Raw genomic sequence first — 11237 nt, 5'->3', positions numbered from 1 at the left:
GGCGCCGCCGTCACCTCTGCACTGTGGCGGCGCACCAGCCCCTGCCAGTGCGCGTGCCGCTCCCACCCCGCCCCTGGCCCCGCCCCTGGCCCCGCCCCTGGCCCCGCCCCGGCCGCGCGCCCACCCAGGCCCCGCCTCCGCCGCATGCCCGCCTTCCAGTCCGGGCGCAGGCGTGTAACACTGGCCGCTGGCGTGTTGCTAGCGGGCGGGTTCGGAGACTGGGCGAGCGACGGCGACCCGTCTCCTGAACTTCCCTTTGATCTTGTAACGAATCTGAGGAGGGGCAAAGGGTAAATTGGGCCGGCGCAAGCCTGGGGTCTGCGGGGGCGGGAGACGCTCCTTGGCATCTTCACCCCCCACGGCGTGCCCTCCGACTTCTTGGGTGGCAGGCAGGCTATTCTGCGGAAGGCGCCCTGACAGCCCGAGAGCTTTCCTTTCCTATTTTCTTTGGCACCGACGTGCGCGACTCCTTTTAGCCCGATTTCACCACGTTCCCCCTGTGGGGCTTTGCCACAGCCCCTGGACGGCAAGACAGGTCTGCGCTTCTGCAATGCCCTGGCCATGAAGCAACGCTGGGCAAAGCAGCCCCGGGTGGGTGTCCTTAGAGCAGGAGGCAGCCCCAGCGTCATTCAAGTTTGGTGTTCATCCACCAAGTTCTTGCGGCCCCTCCACCCCGCTCAGCCCTGGAGGTACCGTTTTCAGGGGCTCTGCGTCCAGGCGATCCCCGTTTGGGGGTGTTCAGAGGCCAATGCAATTTATTTTCAGGCCGGTGTCACAGATATTCTCGTTCCTCTTGGCGCCTGAGGCCTGCCAGTCCCCTTCCCCTCTAGTAACAGCAGTCCCAGCGGCAGTGGCGCTCGTGCGCAGCATCGTGGAGGAACGCTGTCTAGTGCAGCTTTGGATCTGAGTCCTGAGAAGAAAGAATTCTCGTTATAATAAACGTCCCGGATAACGACAGGTACCATTTATTGAAACCCTTCCTACACATCATCCTGTTGAAATGTCATAACCTGAAGGGGGGTGCTGTTATCACTCCCCCCCCCACGGATGAGAAAACGGAGGCACGGGCAGGGTGAATGCTGGTGGGGGCAAAAGCACACTTGGGACTCAGGCAGCCTGCCCCCAGAGCATGCGCACGATACCCACGGGGATATGTTTGCACAGCGGGCCTTGGGGGAGGTGGTCTAGCATATTCAGTCAAGTGTAGATTTAAATATCCAGGGGAAAAGGTGAGGTTGTTGCCTACGTGTGCTGTGCACCTGCACCGAACATGTACAGACTTCTTCTTGTCATTATCCCCTCAATAATACAGCGTAATAACTATTTACGTGGCATTCACATTGTGTTCAGTACTATCCGTAATCTAGAGGTGATTTAAAGAACACAGAGCAAGTGCCTGCACATACCATGCCATGTTACACAAGGGCCTTGGGCGCCCACAGATGTTGGCACTCTCGGGAGTCTTGGGAAGAATCCCCCACGGATGCTGAGGGGTGACTGTGCTCACGCCAGGCCTCCAGCACACTCAAGTTGCCTCTACCCAATAACATCCTAAGGACTTCCCCCAGGGCTGTTCTCACTTCTGCAGGACACCTGAACCCGGGGGCAGTCATTGCTGCCTCCATGGCCCCGGGACGGGGAGGGCAGTCCACGCGCCAACGGCCTCTGTAACAGCTCAGTTCTCCTCGATCCCCTCCTAAGTCTAGATCTTCTAGATCTAGATCTTCGTTTAAAAGAAGGAATGGACTCCACTTTCATTTTCATTGGTTTACACTTGGCTGGCTCATCCTCGGTTTCTCTGCCCAGGTCTCTTTCTCCCCATCCATGATTTCATCATTGTAGCCTCTCCTTTTCCTCTCCTCCAACCAGTCTTTCAGCACCAGGGCCTCCTCAGGCGCTCCCCAAGTTCTGTGCTAGGTTAGTCTGCTAGTGCTGCCGCAACAGACTAGCACAAACTGGGGTTTTCAAACCACCGTTCGGTCTCACAGTTCTGGAGTCTGGGAGTTCGAAATCAAGGTGTAAGCAGCATTGGCCCCTTCCAAAGGCTGTGTGGGAAGAATCAGTTCCAAACCTTTGGTTTGGGCTTGGCAATGGCCACCTTCTCCCTGATGGCTTCTCACATGGCTTTCCCTCTGTATGTGTGTGTCACAATTTCACCTTATGTGGACACCAGTCATATTGTGTTAGCGTTCACCCTGATGACCTTGTTTTAACTTGGTTACCTCTGTAAAGACTCTATTTCCAAATAACACATTCTGAGGTACTGGGGTTATGACCTCAACATATAAATTTGGAGAGGAGGGGCACACAATTCAAACCATAACGCGTGACAATTGTCACTGGTTTGCTCTCGTCTTCCCTGCCCACCCCCAGAACACTTGCCTGCCAATCGCCTGCCTCTCCCTGGGTTCTAGCGTTTGGGTGCAGGTGATTGACAGCTGTCGAGTGGGAAAGGCACACACCCAGGGGTCACAGTGTCACAGTGGATTCTGTCCTCTCTGGCCGAGGCTGATAGGACATTGGGAAACAACTTCATTCTCCAGAAGCTCAGGTGACTCCTCTGGAAATAAGGGGGCCAGACTAAATGTTTTCTCAGGTCCCTTTCAGCACTAACACTCAAAAACAAAACAAACAAAACAAAAACACACTTTTCCGCCTAATCATTTCAAAGAGCTTCACAATTTATCAGGCTGTCCTGTCATGGTCAGACAGGGGCTGTGATGGGAGGCAATACTGCACAGTGTCTGGGAGCTGGGCTACTCTGCACTAAACCCCAGCTCATCTTCCGTAAGACAGGAATAATAGGCTCATTATTACATTAATAATAATCTTATTCCTGTAATAATAATCTATCACAGAAGGGCGCTGCAAGGACTGGCAGCCCATGACCTCAAGTTTTCTCATTAAATGATGGTTCCAGACTCCATGGTTGGAGATTGCATTTTGGAACTCAGGGAGACGGAGGAGGCTTAAACCTCTTTTCTACTTTCTCTTTTCCAAGCAGCTCTTTAGCCAAGTGAACACGAGCCAGTTGGAGGTTGTAGCGAAGCAGATTTCCTCGTGGAAGCTTGAGTCTCTTTTCAAGCTGTTTTCACCGCCCCCCATTGCATTTTTGGCTTGATTAAAATTTTGTAGCAAATCTCAGCTAGACACAAACCTACATCTGCCTAAAACTGATTGATTGATCTTCTATAGACACTGAAGAGAGTCAAAAGTCCTCCTTGGGACAAGCTGAGGGGCAGGTTGACAATGGCCTTGTCTCGAAAGCTCCCACTAGTGATTGCCAACTGCAGACCTGTGATGATTATTGATCTTCTACATCTACTGAAGTTCAGCCACATCAATTTATAATAACCAATGCACTTTTAATTCCAGGCCTTGGTAAGTGGATGATTAAAGAAAGGGCTGGCAACAGTGGCTGGGTGCCTGTCGTTCAATCTGTGTTGAGGCTGCATCGACATTAGGCAGGCCCTGTCTCTGCCATGAAACTGTCAGTGCCCGTTATCTTCATAACCCTGGACTCCTCTGCGAGTCCCAGCATAGTGTTTACCCATCGTAGGCATCATTTATTGAATCGGACACATTTTTTTTTTCTAACTATTCACACGCAATCAACAGCAACCAAAGGTGGATCTGGGTTTTGTGGAGTCTGAAGTTCACACAATTTAAGGGACCTTTTTTAAAAAAAGTTAAAGCTCTGACCAGTGTGCCTCAGTGGTTGGAGCGTCATACCGTAACCAAACCCACGCTTGCGACCTCTGGTTCAGCTGCACGTGATCCCTGGTCCAGGGGCAGATCACGGATCCGGGTGCACACAAAGGCAACCAATCGCCAATCGACGCTTCGCTCGCATCCAGGCTTCTCTTTCTCCCTCTCTCCCTTCCTTTCTCTCTTTAAAGAAGCAAATGACAAAATGTCCTCAGGTGAGGATTAAAAAAAAAAAAAATTACAAAAATTACAAAGTTTCATACAAATGTGAAAATTTTAGAATAAAAACAGAAATACAGTAAAATACAAATTTAAAAAGTTTATAATAAATTTATAACAACATAAATTTCACAAAATCTAGAAAAATAACCTAAAAATGTTATTTTTTCCCCTATCTCTATAAGAAGTTTTTCACCCTATCTTTTTCAGTTGCCTATGCATTAACTACTTCTTTACATGTAGTTTTAGTAGATTTTATTTATAGAACAGTTTTAGATTTACAGAAAAGTTGCAGTTTCCATGAACTCCACGCCCAATTTCTGCTCTCATTAACACCTCGCATTAGTATGGTACTTTCGTTACAATGAAGGCACCAGTATTGACACTTTTTTATAACTGAAGTTGGGCTTTGTTCAGATTTTCTTCCTGTTTACCTGGTGTCCTCTTTCTGTTCCCAATCAGGGCACTAGATTACATTTTGCTGTCCTGTCTCCTTAGGCTCCTTGTGGCTGTGACAGTTCCCAGATTATCCTTGTTTTTGATGAGCTCAACAGCTTTGAGGAGTACTGGTTACTTAATTTTGTAAACTGTCAATTTTATTGGGATTTGACTAATGTTCTTCTTATGATAAGCCTGGGGTATGGGTTTTGGGGAAGAAGACATTTTTTATAGCACAATTTTCTATATAGGAGAAGGAAAATGCATGATTGATGGAATTTTTTTTTAATTCATTTTCTTTTTCTTTTTTTAAAATTGTTTTCTATTAGAGTTGTCCCATTTTCTCCTATTGCTCTCCCCTATCCCGCCCACCCCCTCTCCCACAGTCAATCCTCACCCTTACATGTCCATGGGTTATTTATATTAGTTTCCCAATAAGCCCAGTTTTGATAAGACATTGAAGAGAACCGAATCCATTGAGTTTCATCTTGAAAGACTGCTGATCCGAAGAATTTTCCACAGTATAGCTTCTGGCTGTGCACCTTTCATCTGGGCTTCTCTTTTACTGCCCACACACTTCCAGATGCCCTAGGACATGCTGATAAGGAGAAGTGACTGTGGGACCTGAGCACCCAGACGCTGGAAAGTTCAGAGAGTGGGGAGGGATAGTCCCGGTGACATTCCTACACTGGGAAGTTTAGAAATACACACGCCAGGACTGGAAACCCCTTAAAAGTAATATATCCCCAGCTCTCGTTCCCCTTAGCTGGGTTCCAGACGTGAGCTGGCCACCTCAGCACTACCCGGGCAGTGGTGGTGGGTGACCACAGGGACCTGGAGTAGAGAGCAGCAACAGTACGAACTGACTGCAGCTGATTATCTTACTTTGCAGAAACATTAACTGTGTGAACACATGACGAGAGCCTCCTGAGAGTCAGGGGCCCTGGAAATGAAGCTTTGTTGGCATCTGCCGTTGACAGGTCTTTTGGCAGCGTTATTATTGTGCTACTGCTCACACTGGCTAGTACGGCCCTCTTGGGCTTCCGGCAATAAGGCAGGCAGATATTTCCACCAAACGGGATGCCTTTCTGTAACTACTGATGATTATCACGTGGTCTTCAGTGGCTCTAATAAAGCTCTAGTCCTCCCTTCTCGTACACTCTTTTATTTTTTTTAAGTGTACTTGATCCACCGACTTCATTAACTTTACAAGAAGGTCCCCCAGCTCTCCCAGCCTCACTATCCAGGCTCTCCCCCAGTATGCACTGCTGCTCCAGAATAGTTCTGGATGAGGCCAGGGCTTCCAAAATTCATCCTGCACCCCCACAACACTTGACTTCTGGTGTCTTGAGGTGATATGACTTGAGTTATTCAATGCCAAATACAAATGATAAGTACCCCAATCTTCCAATTCAACTGGCATCTCATTGTCAACCAGTAAAATCCAAAGCTCTCTTTACAAGAACTTCTGAGATGTCCTTCCTAACCTGTTCCTGCTTCTTCACCAGCGGGTTCCCCACCACACCCCTCTCCAGCCCGACAGGTACGCGCAGCTTAACAGCAAAGACTCCGGAGTCAGACCACTTGGATTCAAATTCCACACCTTCCCAGTTACAGACCCAGGGCAAGAAGCCCTCTAATGCCTGGCTCTCTTATCTGCCAGTGAGAACGCTAATGCGCTGTATCCACCTAAATCACAGTCAGTTGTAAGAAGCACCATTATTTTATGTATCCCTGAGAAAGAAAATAAATGCTGCCCATTATAATGACAATTAATGAGCTTCTGCTGTACAACAAATCACCTTACAACTTAGCGGCTTAAAACAACCACCATCTACTAATTCGTGATTTTGGGGTTGACACTGGGCTGGGTAGTTCCTCTGCAGGTCAGCTGGTGAATACACTGGGGCTGGATGGCCTCACATGTCTGGCGGCTGCCAGGCTGCCAGGCTATTTCCTCTTCCTCACAGCCAGTCCCGTCAGCTAGTTCACGTGTGTTCAAACTGTGATCTCGTGACTCCTGGCTTAGCAAAGGGGACAAGCCCCAGTGTACAATTGCTTTTCCAACCTCTGCTTACACTATGCTTGCTGCTGTTCTATCGGCACGCCACAGGACCTGATCGACACTCTGTGTGGGAAGGGGCCACCCAAGGACATGGGCACAATGAGGGGAACTTCGATGGTCACATTACAATCTACCACACATCCTTATTCCGAAGAGGTTAAAATACGAAAAATATGCATCTAAGAATACACTAAATAATAATAATGATGTACGTTAGATACACTGATTATGATGATCATTTTGTAACATGTCCATACTCGTATATTGAGTCATTATGTTGTACACCTGAAACTAATATAATGTTGTACGTCAACTGTATCTAAATATTTTTAAAGTAAAGGAACAAAGAAACATATTAGGTACAGGAAACACAGAGTTTAAGAATATTTAGTTTGCCTGTAGCTTTACCTTATGGAGACGGGAGAGATTAGAGCACATATAAACCTATACACATCGCGTCAGAAAGCAGCAATACAGACGAGATCGAAAACAAAGCAAGAACGGGGTTGTTGGTGGAGGCAGAGCCAACGATGGAACAGACGGGAAGCAAACGTTTCTCAAAACAGGAAAACACCTTTCTCTGGAACTGGAGGGAAAGCGGTCCAAGTAGGTACAGATAGAATCTGAAGATAATGGAGTTGAAAGAGGAAATACTCTCGCTCTCCACTCTTATAACTAAATATGGACGCACGTGCTTTTCCCTCTTCCCACTTCCTTCTGAAAGAACAGTCCTGAAGTCCTTCTCTTTCACAGAAGAAATAATATTTTCACAGGAAAAACACTGCTCTGGGAGTTTTAGCCCAGAAGATAGCCCCAGTTCAGTGGGCACGGTAGTGGACGTTGCTTTCCTGGCGGAGTCTCTACTCCTGAGCATGCCTGGCGGGCCCCCTGTTGCAGCTCTTCGGCCTCCTGTCCGTTGTCCTGAAGCTCCCAGTTCATAACCACTGCTGCTCTGACAGAGCCAGGGCTTTGGAGTTTAAGCCCGAGTGTCGCTGTAAACAGTTTAGGACGACAAGACAAAAAATCTCACCAAAGAAAGCTCCTTTCAAGGTACTGAAATATTAATCACATCCCCATTTTCCAAACATGGCATTCTCTTTTCACTCAATAATCATTCAGCTGCACAAATGTAGGAATACATACGTTAATCCTTCTGAAAGTATACTTTCTGCTTATTAGAAGAAAACCAGAATGCCTCAAAGAACAAAATCTTGTATCTGATTTCTTAATAAGCACAGGAATAAATATGGACACATAGGTAGATGATGAAAGATAATGAGATAGATACATAGACAGACATACCTGCAATCAAGTGCCGTTAGGAAAGGACCATTATGTGCAGAAAAGAAAGTCACTCTGTGAGATCATGTTTGCAGAGCATATAGTACAGTGCTTGGCTTTGAGTGAATGCTCTATAAACACGTTTTTACTTCTCATTGGAAGGCCTTCGTAGCTCTATCTACACTTCTTTCTACCTGTGACCCTGTGATTCTGATTTATCCACCAATACCCAACTCAGGCATCACTGTCTCCAGAACACACACACACACACACACACACACACACACACACACACACACAAAAAATTTGTCGCTCCCCGCGCTACGAGACCCTGCCCTTCAAGCGCAGCGGCTTTGTTGTGGAGAGTTGTCATTTCTGTGTTTTTAGGCCTGCAGGCTGGCTTTGAGCTGCTTGACAGCAGATATTCTGCATCTAGACACTGTCCGTCCCCATGCCAACATAGCGCTTGGCACTTGATACATGTTTATTTCATCGAACTGACATGTCACCTCCAACGGAAGTACTTCTCCTTCCCCAAGGTATAACCATTCTTTTCTCTGGAGGGGCCCCCATGGCTCTTTATAATGTTTCTGCCATAGAACTTGTCACATTCGATTGTGATGGCTTGTTTGTGGAAACACATCCATAGAGAACGGGCCTCTTCACACACAGCCCCTAGCGCCATGCCTAGTGTTAGCAGTGAGAACTCTACAAATACCTGTTAAATGAATAAAAACAGGGATTCAGATCTCCATTCCTTGTACACCCGGGAAGGCCTGTAGCCCGATGTCCAAAGGAAAATCAGATTTAGTATTTAATTCACCAGTAGTTGTTTCTACTCCGTTCCTAGAGTCTGAGCTCTGCTGGTTCTCCTCTCCTTTTCAGATCGCAACACAGCTACATCACCACGTGCTCAAAAGACTCATTAATTGAAGCCCTGCCCCCATTCCTGTGACCTCTCTGACACCTCCACCCTACCAAGAACCCTGTTAGGTCTCAGGTCCACAGCATCCACCAGTATTCTAAGTTTCGCTCAGTGCGTAGAATGTGTCTACAAATACCACAGGTGTACATGGGACGTGGAACAGGTCATTTGTCACCCCAGGCCCCTGGAGATGGGATGCTGGAGTGGGTATGTCATCTCCGAGTGATAATGAAACTGGGTGAGTGGAACAGCATGAAGCCTTCTTCCTCCTCTGATCTCACATCTTCCTTCCTCTCCATTGCACCAGGCAAATGCCAGTCCAACCTTCTGTGGCCTCAGACCCCCAGCTCAGCCTTCCGGAGGCCAAGAACCCCCTTGAGGATCTGAGGAAAGATATGGATTTCCCCCTCCCAATAAAAATTCCCCATATGCTTTCAACAGGTTTCCTGGGATCCCTGCGTTAAGAGCCTCTGATAGAACAGAAAGCATATTAGATTTGTAGTTATAAAGATCTAAGTTCAAGGCCCGATTCTGCCTCTTACTAGCATTTTAATTCTTAATGATTCCAACTCAAAGGATGGGAGACAAACTAGAAACGGGAATATTTGGAGTTGGCTCATGGGTCTCAGAGACCCAAAAGTAGAGAGCTTCGAGCCCGGGGGACTGCAACCAGCGGCCCCATGGCTGTGACCGTGCCACAAAACAAATATATTGAGTTACACCGTGGTGCTATGAATATTGTCTGGATTACCATGAGAAAAAGAGAAAGAAGGAAGGTCGAGAGGCTCATGAACATTCCCAGAAGGCAAGAAAGATGTTTGGTCTGAAGGCTAAGCTCTACCATACACAGCACCATGCTGAGAAATTACAAATGAAAAAAATCCACCAAGGAGCATGAAAAGAGAGACAGCAAACAAAAGAATGATGAAAAGGCTCCACAGGGGGCCGTACCTTCGTATCTGCTGGGGACAGTCCTGAGCTATGGGACTTCCTAATAGGATTTCTAACAAATGGAAAGAGAAAGTGGAAAAATGGGAAGTCCCTCTGCCCAAAGTTTGTGCCCAGGCAGAAACAGAGGTACTAAAAGTTATTCAAACAGGAAAGAGAAAGGAAACTGCGTGGTGGAGGCTGGTTACCAAATTCTGTTTTGTTGGACGTGGCTTTACTGGAAAACTGCCTAAATATGAAAGACCCGTTAAGCCAACAGGCTTGTGTTTCACGAAGGCCCACTGAACACATCATGAACCGAAAGACACCTCTTGCTTGCCAATGCTCGGTGTAATGGAGAATCCCTCACTCCTGCCTTATATGACTTCGGGTGTTGTTACCAAAGGTACTGCCATCGAACGCAGCATGAGCAAGTTGGACCTGGTGACAGCAGGAGGCAAGGTTATCTGGGGAAAATAGTCGCAGGTCACCAACCATCCTGAAGACGATGGACACACAAATGCAGCCTTACTGGTTTGACAGCAGTTTCACACATGTGACTCCTTATAATGACGGTGGACTACGCGCCGGTCGGGCAAACTCCTCTCCTGTGATGTTGCCGAGCTCTGTCACACCGCTTCCACGCCTGCAGCCCTCAAAGAGCTATTTCTTCTACTGTAAGAAACACGAAAACGGTCCAGTTTTACAGAAAAGTAAAAAAGAAGCAGCCGAAGTTCATGTTAAAGGGTTATTTAGGCCAATATGTCCAAAAATAATATTTCAACATGTAATCAATACCAAAATTTTTGTGAGATATTTTGCATTCTTTTTTTTTTTTTTTTTGGTTCAGCCTTCACAATCCATTGCGTGTTTTGCACGTATAGCACACAATTCAGACTAACCATATTTCCAGGATTCAATAGCCACATGTGGCTCTTGGATGAGACAGCTCTAAAGGGTGTTGTACAACTTTGCTTCCTGACACGTAAACCCATCCCTTCTGCCCACTGGGCACCTCAAGGCATTGGGGTCTGCTTGGAGCTCCAGGGAGCAGGAAATAGCGATGCAAACTCTGCGGGTCACAGCCCCAGAGCACGCCACCCGAAGAGCACCAGTGGCAGCCTGGTGATGCAGGAGCTGTCACTGCACAGGGCAGTATCTGGCCACCCCTAGCCACACCTGGATTAATCAGTGATCCACCAGAGGATAATTGCTGTGCGTTTTAAAATGGGAACACTGCCACCACGATAAATGTTTATTGGCAAGGTTTTTAAAAAGTTAGGTTTTGGTGACTCAGGCTGTCTCCATCCCAGAGTCTCCCTAGACACCGCCCCCCTTTCATGTTTCCCTGTGACTCCATTCAGTGACCTTTCTTCTCTGAATCTCAGCACCTGGCCACAGGTTTAGTGAGTAAATGCAGGAAGAGGGGAAAGTGTGGGATATATTTTGAAACTGTTTCCTTCTTCAAACGACAGATACAGACAAAGACTAATGTCTTCTCCAACATCTCTCAGGCAGACTCAACACAGATGTTTCTTTCTTTAACAAGTATTCATCATAGCTGGTTGCCTCTTCCCCAACACATGAAATTCAAAGGTCAACAAGAGCGGGCTTTGAGGACGGAAGCTTTGAAGCAAGAGGGATACAGAAGGTCAAGTGCAAAGAACCGGTCTA

The 11237-nt window shown here is 47.2% G+C and overlaps 1 pseudogene; it reads left to right on the top strand.

The window, feature by feature from the left end:
• Positions 1–9316: 9316 nt before the first annotated feature.
• Positions 9317–10103, top strand: LOC149996588 (ribosome biogenesis protein NSA2 homolog pseudogene; annotated as a pseudogene).
• The last annotated feature ends 1134 nt before the right edge of the window (positions 10104–11237 follow it).

This window comes from Furipterus horrens, unplaced genomic scaffold (assembly GCF_987537825.1).
Source record: "Furipterus horrens unplaced genomic scaffold, mFurHor1.1.pri manual_scaffold_12, whole genome shotgun sequence".
Classification (NCBI taxonomy): Eukaryota; Metazoa; Chordata; class Mammalia; order Chiroptera; family Furipteridae; genus Furipterus; species Furipterus horrens.
The sequence above is the reverse complement of the archived record's forward strand: the minus strand, read 5'-3'. Positions and strand labels throughout refer to the sequence as shown.